The sequence below is a fragment of the Ranitomeya imitator genome, chromosome 1 (assembly GCF_032444005.1).
Source record: "Ranitomeya imitator isolate aRanImi1 chromosome 1, aRanImi1.pri, whole genome shotgun sequence".
NCBI classification, from domain to species: Eukaryota; Metazoa; Chordata; class Amphibia; order Anura; family Dendrobatidae; genus Ranitomeya; species Ranitomeya imitator.
Window position 1 is genome coordinate 1,082,829,112 of NC_091282.1, and position 11,339 is coordinate 1,082,840,450.

Below are 11,339 nucleotides of genomic sequence, written 5' to 3' on the forward strand. Positions count from 1 at the left end.
TGATCCCTCTATACTGTAAAATCCCTTCAGATATTTGTAGACAGCTATTAAGTCTCCTCTTAGCCTTTTTTTTTTGCAAGCTAAATGTGGAGACATGAGGAGTCAGCTGGTGCCCTAGTCCACTAGCTGAAACTGCATGGACCAGGATTCATCCCATCGAACACCCATTCTCGTTTCAACATGGGCTTCACATTACTCACACCACACAAGGTGATGGTAAAACCGTGTGGCAATACTTTATTTAACCACAAAACAGGCAGGTAACCCAAAGAACAATCTCAACAAATTACCCCAAATGGTTCAAATTACAGTCTCACCATTCTGCTGTAACTGCTGTGACGGCTCCAACACAAAAGATTTCAGTTGAAACAAAGGAGAAACTTATCAAACTCTTAAAAGAGGGTAAATCATCACGCAAAGATGTTGGTTGTTCACAGTCAGCTGTGTCTAAAATCTGGACCACATACAAACAACATGGGCAGAAACAGTAAAAGAAATCAAGAACAAAAAATGTGGTAGCCAGTAATGGTTACTTTTTTAACCAAGCATAGGGGAAAATTATGGAGTCATTCAATTCTGAGGAAAAAATTATGGAATCATGAAAAATAAATAAACAAAAGGCCATGGAGCCATGATTCATGTCAGTCCACTTGTTGCAACTGCTCTCCAAGGTGTGATCACTCCTTTTTAGATGCAGACTAACGAGCAGATCTAATTTGATGTAGGTGTTAGTTTTGGTTATGAAAATTTACAGGGTGATTCCATAATTTTTTCCACAGAATTGAGTGACTCCATAATTTTTCCCCTATGCTGGGTTAGAAAAAGTAACTATTACTGACTGCCACATTTTTTGTTCTTGATTTATTTTAGTGTTTCTTAAAGCCAGAAAGTTGCCATTTGAAATGACTTTAGTTTTGTGCCATATCTGTGATCTGATTTTTTTCTACAAAATTAACCCCTTTACCCCCAAGGGTGGTTTGCATGTTATGGACCGGGCCAATTTTTACAATTCTGATCACTGTCCTTTTATGAGGTTATAACTCTGGAACGCTTCAACGGATCCTGGTGATTCTGACATTGTTTTCTCGTGACATATTGTACTTCATGATAGTGGTAAAATTTCTTTGATATTACCTGCGTTTATTTGTGAAAAAAACGGAAATATGGCGAAAATTTTGAAAATTTCGCAATTTTCCAACTTTGAATTTTTATGCAATTAAATCACAGAGATATGTCACACAAAATACTTAATAAGTAACATTTCCCACATGTCTACTTTACATCAGTACAATTTTGGAACCAAAATTTTTTTTTTGCTAGGGAGTTATAAGGGTTAAAAGTTGACCAGCAATTTCTCATTTTTACAACACCATTTTATTTTAGGGACCACATCTCATTTGAAGTCATTTTGAGGGGTCTATATGATAGAAAATACCCAAGTGTGACACACTTCTAAAAAACTGCACCCCTCAAGGTTCTCAAAACCACATTCAAGAAGTTTATTAACCCTTCAGGTGTTTCACAGGAATTTTTGGAATGTTTAAATAAAAATTAACATTTAACTTTTTTTCCCAAAAAATGTACTTCAGCTCCAATTTGTTTTATTTTACCAAGGGTTACAGGAGAAAATGGACCCCAAACCTTGTTGTACAATTTGTCCTGAGTACGCCAATACCCCATAAGTGGAGGTAAACCACTGTTTGGGCGCATGACAGATCTTGGAAGCGAAGGAGCGCCATTTGACTTTTTAATGCAAAATTGACAGGAATTGAGATGAGACGCCATGTTGCGTTTGGAGAGCCCCTGATGTGCCTAAACATTAAAACCCCCCACAAGTGACACCATTTTGGAAAGTAGACCCCCTAAGGAACTTATCTAGAGGTGTGGTGAGCACTTTGACCCACCAAGTGCTTCACAGAAGTTTATAATGCAGAACCGTAAAAATAAAAAATCATTTTTTTTCACAAAAATTATTTTTTCGCCCCCAATTTTTTATTTTCCCAATGGTAAGAGAAAAAATTGGAACCAAAAAGTTGTTGTACAATTTGTCCTGAGTACGCTGATACCCCATATGTGGGGTTAAACCACTGTTTGGGCGCATGGGAGAGCTCGGAAGGGAAGGAGCGCCGTTTGACTTTTCAATGCAAAATTCACAGGAATTGAGATGAGACGCCATGTTGCATTTGGAGAGCCACTGATGTGGCTAAACATTGAAACCCCCCACAATTGACACCATTTTGGAAAGTAGACCCCCTAAGGAACTTATCTAGATGTGTGGTGAGCACTTTGACCCACCAAGAGCTTCACAGAAGTTTATAATGCAGAGCCGTAAAAATAAAACAAATTTTTTCCCACAAAAATTATTTTTTAGTCCCCAGTTTTGTATTTTCCCAAGGGTAACAGGAGAAATTGGACCCCAAAAGTTGTTGTGCAATTTGTCCTGACTGTGCTGATACCCCATATGTGGGGGGGAACCACCGTTTGGGCGCATGGGAGGGCTCGGAAGGGAAGGAGCGCCATTTGGAATACAGACTTAGATGGAATGGTCTGCAGGCTTCACATTGCGTTTGCAGAGCCCCTAATGTACCTAAACAGTAGAAACCCCCCACAAGTGACCCCATATTGGAAACTAGACCCCCCCACGAACTTATCTAGATGTGTTTTGAGAACTTTGAGCCCCCAAGTGTTTCACTACAGTTTATAATGCAGAGCCGTGAAAATAAAAAATCTTTTTTTTTCCCACAAAAATTATTTTTTAGCCCCCAGTTTTGTATTTTCCCAAGGGTAACAGGAGAAATTGGACCCCAAAAGTTGTTGTCCAATTTGTCCTGAGTACGCTGATACCCCATATGTTGGGGTAAACTCCTGTTTGGACACACGGGAGAGCTCGGAAGGGAAGGAGCACTGTTTTACTTTTTCAACGCAGAATTGGCTGGAATTGAGATCGGATGCCATGTCGCGTTTGGAGAGCCCCTGATGTGTCTAAACAGTGGAAACCCCCAAATTATAACTGAAACCCTAATCCAAACACACCCATAACCCTAATTCCAACGGTAACCCTAACCACACCTCTAACCCTGACACACCCCTAACCCTAATCCCAACCCTATTCCCAACTGTAAATGTAATCTAAACCCTAGCCCTAACTTTAGCCCCAACCCTAACTGTAGCCTTAACCCTAACTGTAGCCTTAACCCTAGCCCTAACCCTAGCCCTAACCCTAGCCCTAACCCTAGCCCTAACCCTAACCCTAACCCTAGCCCTAACCCTAGCCCTAACCCTAGCTCTAACCCTAGCCCTAGCCCTAACCCTAGTCCTAACCCTAACCCTAGCCCTAACCCTAGCCCTAACCCTAGCCCTAACCCTAGCCCTAACCCTAACCCTAGCCCTAACCCTAGTCCTAACCCTAACCCTAGCCATAGCCCTAGCCCTAACCCTAGCCCTAACCCTAATGGGAAAATGGAAATAAATACATTTTTTTAATTTTTTTTATTTTTCCCTAACTAAGGGGGTGATGAAGGGGGGTTTGATTTACTTTTATAGCGGGTTTTTTAGCAGATTTTTATGATTGGCAGCCGTCACTCACTGAAAAACGCTTTTTATTGCAAAAAATATTTTTTGCGTTACCACATTTTGAGAGCTATAATTTTTCCATATTTGAGTCCACAGAATCATGTGAGGTCTTGTTTTTTGCGGGACGAGTTGACGTTTTTATTGGTAACATTTTTGGGCACGTGACATTTTTTGATCGCTTTTTATTCCAATTTTTTGTGAGGCAGAATTACCAAAAACCAGCTATTCATGAATTTCTTTTGGGGGAGGCCTTTATACCGTTCCGCGTTTGGTAAAATTGATAAAGCAGTTTTATTCTTCGGGTCAGTACGATTACAGCGACACCTCATTTATATCATTTTTTTAATGTTTTGGTGCTTTTATACGATAAAAACTATTTTATAGAAAAAATAATTATTTTTGCATCGCTTTATTCTGAGGACTATAAATTTTTTAATTTTTTGCTGATGTTGCTGTATGGCAGCTCGTTTTTTGCGGGACAAGATGACGCTTTCAGTGGTACCATGGTTATTTATATCTTTTTTTTTTGATCGCGTGTTATTCCACTTTTTGTTCGGCGGTATGATAATAAAGCATTGTTTTTTGTCTCGTTTTTTTTTTTTTTCTTACGGTGTTTACTGAAGGGGTTAACTAGTGGGACAGTTTTGTAGGTTGGGTCGTTACGGACGCAGCGATACTAAATATATGCACTTTTATTGTTTGTTTTTTTTATTTAGATAAAGAAATGTATTTGTGGGAATAATATTTATTTTATTTTTTTTCATTATTTAGGATTTTTTTTTTTTTTACACACTTGTAAATTTTTTTTTAAACTTTTTTACTTTGCCCCAGGGGGGGACATCATAGATCGGTGATCTGCCAGTTTGCACAGCACTCTGACAGATCACCGATCTGTCTGAGAGCAGTGCAGCGTTACCAAGTGCCTGCTCTGAGCAGGCACTTGGTAAGCCACCTCCCTCCCTGCAGGACCCGGATCCGCGGCCATCTTGGATCCGGGACTTTCTGCAGGGAGGGAGGTAGGAGACCCCCGGAGCAACGCGATCACATCGCGTTGCTGCGGGGGTCGCAGGGAAGCCCACAGGGAGCCCCCTCCCTGCGCAATGCTTCCCTGCACCGCCGGCACATCGCGATCATGTTTGATCGCGGTGTGCCGGGGGTTAATGTGCCGGGGGCGGTCCGTGACTGCTCCTGGCACATAGTGCCGGATGTCAGCTGCGATAAGCAGCTGACACCCGGCCGCGATCGGCTGCGCTCCCCCCGTGAGCGCGGCCGATCGCCTATGACGTACTATTCCGTCCGTGGGAAGTAAAGCCCACCCCACATGGACGGAATAGTACGTCTAATGGCAGAAAGGGGTTAAACAACTGAATGAACATCCTCCAAGGTCGGTGATTCCATAATTTTTGCCAGGGATTGTATAATCAGGCTTGTTAATAATACCGTATACTTCACCAGTGCCTACAATATATATACTTTAACCCCCTTCATGACCAGAGCTTTTTCGGTTTTGCGTTTTTGTTTTTCACTGCCCTCATTCCCAGAGCCATAACTTTTATATTTTCCGTCAATATAGCCATGTGAGGGCTTATTTTTTGCGGGACGAGTTGTATGTCTGAACGACACCATTGGTTTTACCATGTCATGTACTAGAAAACAGGTAAAAAATTCCAAGTGCGGTGAAATTGCAAAAAAAGTGTAATCTCATTTTTCATGCTTTCGAGTTGGGTGAGGGCTTCTTTTTTGCGCGCCGAGCTGACATTTTTAATGATATGATTTTGGTGCAGATACATTCTTTTGATCGCCTGTTATTGCATTTTAATGCAATGTCGTGGCGACCAAAAAACGTAATTCTGGCGTTTTGACTTTTTTCCAGCTACACCGTTTAGCTATCAAGTTAATCCTTTTTTTATTCATAGATTGGGCAATTCTGAATGCGGCGATACCAAATATATGTATATTTTTGATTTTTTTGTTTTATTTTGAATCGGGCGAAAGGGGGGATTTTTATATTTTTTATTTTTTTATATTTTTAAAACTATTTTTCTTTAACTTTTGGCATGCTTCAATAGCCTCCATGGGAGGTTAGAAGCTGCCGTAGCCCAATCGGCTCTGCTACATAGAGGCAATGCTCAGATTGCCTCTATGTAGCCGAATTACAGACTTGCTATGTGCGCTGATCACTGGGTGGTGCTCACAGCAATCCGGCACTGACAGCCATAGAGGTCTCAAGGAGACATCTGGTTGTCATGCCGATGAACCGATGACCCTTGATCATGTGACAGGGGTCACCAGTGCGAGTAATTCCGGCCCGATGGGCGGAAGCGCGATTTAAATGTCGCTGTCAGAGTTTGACAGTGGCATTTAACTAGATACTAGTGGGGGCGGATCGTGATTCTACCCGCAGCTATTGTGGGTACATGTCAGCTGTTCAAAACAGCTGTCATGTCCTGGCTTTGAGGTGGGCTTACCTCCGAAACCCACATCAGGACAACGGATACTGACATCAGCGTTTTAGTACGTCCGATGTCAGAAAGGGGTTCAATAATCAATAATAAGTATGGTCATTGTGAAGAATAGTGTTAGTTACTCTCTTATCTAGCTGTAGACTGATAAAGGTTGAGTTGCAGACCCAAGCATCTTAATTTCTGGATGTTACTACAAATAAAGTTGCACCTTTATCAATCATATCTGAGTGCCAAGCTTCTATATATTTCCTAACGAGATAGAATCCTACTTGTGCTAAATCTTACCGAAAGTGTCATGTTCACCCTTCTACCCCTTATACACAGTATGATATCCCCATAGCTCACCTATACACAGTATGATAAACCCATAGCTCTCACCTAACCTCGCATCATGGCTAGTTGGCTGACATACATAGGAAAGGCATGGTGGGGGGCGGGAACCATGGTTATGTCATTGTATCAGGGAATGCAAAGTACATCGGAGGCCCAATGTGATGACAGGTCCTCCCTAGCCCGTAACTTGTAAGTGCGTAACTCTGCCATTCTGTAGGCGTCAGGCCTAAAGCGACCTACAGGTTACAGAAAAGAGATGTTCCCTGCTCTACAATAGATTTTAACTGTCTCGTCATAATTTACACACTGATACTGAGTTGTAGTCGCATTGGGTAGGACTCTTTAAGTGAAGCCCTGGGGGAAATCTCCCCATCTGCTTTTCCACTGTAACATTGCCACTCTGTCTAACATGGACCTCCTAGCAGGAACTGCATAGACTGCTTCTATGGTGGTAAAAGTATTCCAACCATAAAAGGAGAGAGGGGTTGTTGAGCTCACCACGCTGTATAGTATTAGTCACGGTTGGAGATCCAAACCATGTAGAAATAACGCATGTCTGGTATATTCTCTCTATGAAATCCTAAACGTCTGTATAATAAAGGAATTCAGATAAGTTGATTCTGGTACATTGAAATTGTTATTTTTTGTTTTGTTTGGGTGTTGCCTATTCAATATACAATAATCCATATAATAGCTAGAATCTCTTACTGCATTCTTTTGCTTTCACATGATATAATGTAACAATTATTATTCTCTGTTAATGGACTAGTGGATAATTTACTGACGTTAAAAATAAAGTTTTGCAACAAACTCATTGTTAGAAGTTGGGGATTAACATCTGCTTTAGGAATCACGCAGGTGTTTGTGTTCATACAGGTTGTAGAAAGTGTTTGAGAAGTGACTCTGCACTTGTTTTACAGTCTGAAAGCCTGGACCTGTCATTAAGGTTATTTTGTGGCAATAGTAATAAGAATTTAGGCATGTCTAAAAGTCAGTGATGAGGTGAATGTTCTCACAAAGATGACGGTTCTCCATTCCCTACAGGACTGATTGATCTTGATAATAAATGAAAGTTTGGCAGGTAGTGGATTTCACAAGCATGCTTAAGATAATTCTAACCAACATCAAAAATCACAGACATGTCATAAATAATTGTCACTATGATTTTAATATAAAGTGCACTATTTTATTTTTTACAAATGACCGGACTAATATTAAACAGACTTAAAAAATATATTAATAAAGACATTTTCATGCTTTTCAATAATTACAGAAGTCAAAAGATTGGGAAATGTAATTTGTTCAATAGACTTTAACAATTTCTCTACTTTGCCCTTAGCTATCATACCTCATTTTTGTTTCATCCAACTTCTTTCTGCCTCTGCAGTTTTTTTTGGAGCTGTGTTTTTCCGTTCCGCTACAAAGCACATCTCACTGCCTCCAGAATCGTCAAGGGTGTTGGATGTCACAACCCCACCGATCTGGTATTGATTATTATTATTATTATTTATTATTATAGTGCCATTTATTCCATGGTGCTTCGCATGTGAAAAGGGATATACATAATAAAAAAGTAGAGAGGACCATGCTCACGAAGGTTCACAATCTACAAGTTAGATTGATGATAAAAGGCCATTGATATTAAAGTACTGGAATACCCCTTAAAATAAATATTCTAAATCTGAAAAGGCTGTTGTACTTATAGTGAAAATCAATATCAGAATGGCTGTAAAATCTTGAATTTAAAATGAGTATTTTATGACGAGTCTAGATGTGCCTGAACTCATAAAATTCTCATTTATATATTAAGCAGGACACTTTAAAAAAAAAAAGATCACGCGGCTCCATTCTGACAAGTAAGTGCATCAGAGACATTAGGGTGAAGAACTATTTAAAAATGTATGCAGTTTGTATTGTGAAAGCTGACAAATCTTTGTTAAGATACAAATTAAACATCCAATATTTATTAATGTTTCTCTGTTTAACCCCTTCATGACCTTGGGATTTTTCGTTTTTCCGTGTTCGTTTTTCACTCCCCTCCTTCCCAGAGCCATAACTTTTTTATTTTTCCGTCAATTTGGCCATGTGAGGGCTTATTTTTTGCAGGACGAGTTGTACTTTTGAACGACATCATTGGTTTTAGCATGTCGTGTACTAGAAAACGGGAAAAAAAATTCCAAGTGCGGTGAAATTGCAAAAAAAGTGCAATCCCACACTTGTATTTTGTTTGGATTTTTTGCTAGGTTCACTAAATGCTAAAACTGACCTGCCATTATGATTCTCCAGGTCAGTACGAGTTCATAGACACCTAACAAGACTAGGTTATTTTTTACCTAAGTGGTGAAAAAAGATTCCAAACTTTGCTAAAAAAAAAAAAAAAAAAATTGCGCCATTTTCCGATACTCGTAGTGTCTCCATTTTTCATGATCTGGGGTCGGTTGAGGGCTTATTTTTTGCGTGCCAAGATGACATTTTTAATGATAGCATTTTGGTGCAGATACATTCTTTTGATCGCCCGTTATTGCATTTTAATGCAATGTCGCGGCGACCAAAAAAACGTAATTCTGGCGTTTCGAATTTTTTTCTTGCTACGCCATTTAGCGATCAGGTTAATGCTTTTTTTATTGATAGATCAGGCGATTCTGAACGCGGCGATACCAAATATATGTAGATTTGATTTTTTTATTGATTTGTTTTGATTGGGGCGAAAGGGGGGTGATTTAAACTTATATTTTTTTTTATTTTTTTCACTTTTTATCACTTTTTTTAAACTTTTGCAATAGCCTCCATGGGAGACTAGAAGCAGGCACAGCACGATCGGCTCTGCTACATAGCAGCGATCTGCCGTTCACTGCTATGTAGCAGAAAATCAGGTGTGCTTTGAGCGCCAACCACAGGGTGGTGCTCACAGCTGTCGGGGATCAGTAACCATAGAGGTCTCAAGGACCTCTATGGTTACCATTCTGAAGCATCGCCGACCTCCGATCATGTGACGGGGGTCGGCGATGACATAATTTCCGGCCGCCCGGCCGGATGCAGTAGTTAAATGCAGCTGTCTGCGTTTGACAGCGGCATTTAACTAGTTAATAGGCGCGGGCAGATCGCGCAGATGAGCAAGGTTTTTTTTTTACTAGTCCTGGTTCTGGCTGTGCATCCCTTCCTGAAGACAGGGGGCGGCAGAGCGGAAACCAGAACATGTGATGCTGGTGCCGACTCTCCCTACTTCCCCTGCTGAGACACAGTGTTGCCCCTGCTCACAGCCTCACGGCCGGAATGTGACTGTGACTGACTGCTGAGTTGGAGTGGCGGCACCCTGTATCCCGACCCTGGGTCGTGTCCTGGACTCACATTGCTGGCCTGGAGGACTCACAGACAGTAGAGCAGTACATACACAGTAAGTAGTGTACACTGTCTCTGTCTGTAATGATCTCCCTCCTTACTCCTGCCCGCGCGCTGCCTGCTGCACGGTTCTGTCTGTGACTCACCTCACGGTCCTCACCCCTTCCCTTCCCTCACATTCCTCAGCCTCGTTTCTGCCTGTAATGCCTGAAGCTGGAGGAGCCATGAAAACACAGTCAGCAGCCCTTAATGTTTGATGTTTGATCTTTGCTCCTGGCAAATAGACCCAGAGAGTGAGTGGTGGGTTGGGGTATAATACACCCCCACTCACTCTAGTTGGGTCCTGGGAGCAAACATTGCCAGTGCTGGTGGGTGTGTGTGGCTGTATCGTATGTGTGTGTGCGTGTGCGGAGCTGTATGTATGGGCTGAGCTGTATGTGTGTGGGGCTGTATGTATGTATGTGTGTGTTTGCTGGCAGCAGAGCTGTATATGTGTGCGTGCGCGTAGAGCTGTATGTGTGTGCAGAGCTGTGTGTGTAGGGCTGTATATGTGTGTGTGTGTGCAGGCAGTGGAGCTGTATGTGTGTGTGTGCAGAGCTGTGTGTGTGGAGCTGTGTGTATGTGGAGCTGTGTGTGTGTGTGTGGAGCTGTATGTGTGTGTGTATGTGCAGAGCTGTATGTGTGTGCGTGGAGCTGTATGTCTGTGTGTGTCTGTGGGGTGCTGTGTGTGTGGGGCTGTATGTGTGTGTGTGCGGGCAGTGGAGCTGAATGTTTGTGCATGTGTGCGGACCTGTGTGTGCAGAGCTGTATGTGTGTGTGATGGGCTGTGTGTGTGTGCGGGGCTGTATGTGTGTGTGGCTGTATGTGTATGTGTGGGGCTGTATGTGTGTGTGCGGAGCTGTATGTGTGTGTGTGCGGGGCTATATGTGTGGGTGCAGAGCTGTATGTGTGGGGTTGTATGTGTGTGCGAAGTTGTATGTGTGTGTGTGGAGCTGTATGTGTGTGGGAGCTGTGTATGTGTGTGTGCAGAGCTGTGTGTGCGGAGCTGTATGTGCGGGGCTGCATGTGTGTTTGCAGAGCTGTGTGCGTGCGGGGCTGTATGTGTGTGTGCGGAGCTGTATGTGTGGGGCTGTATGTGTATGTGTGGGGCTGCATGTGTGTGTGCAGAGCTGTATGTGTGTATGTGCAGAGCTGTATGTGTGTTTGTGCGGAGCTGTATGTGTTTGTGTGTGGGGCTGTATGTGTGTGCGCGGAGCTGTATGTGTAGGGCTGTATGTGTGTGTGTGCGGAGCTGTATGTGTGTGTGTGCAGAGCTGTATGTGTGTGGGGTTGTGTATTTGTGTGTGCAGAGCTGTGTACGCAGAGCTGTATGTGTCGGGCTGTATGTGTGTTTGCGGAGCTGTGTGTGTGTGCGGGGCTGTATGTGTGTGTGCAGAGCTGTATGTGTGGGGCTGTATGTGTATGTGTGGGGCTGCATATGTGTGAGTGCGGAGCTGTATGTGTGTGCGGAGCTGTATGTGAGGGGCTGTATATGTGTGTGCGGAGCTGTATGTGTGTGTGCGGGGCTGTATGTGTGTGTGTATGAGGCTGTATGTATGTGTGCCACGAATGGCAAAAATCGCTGATGTG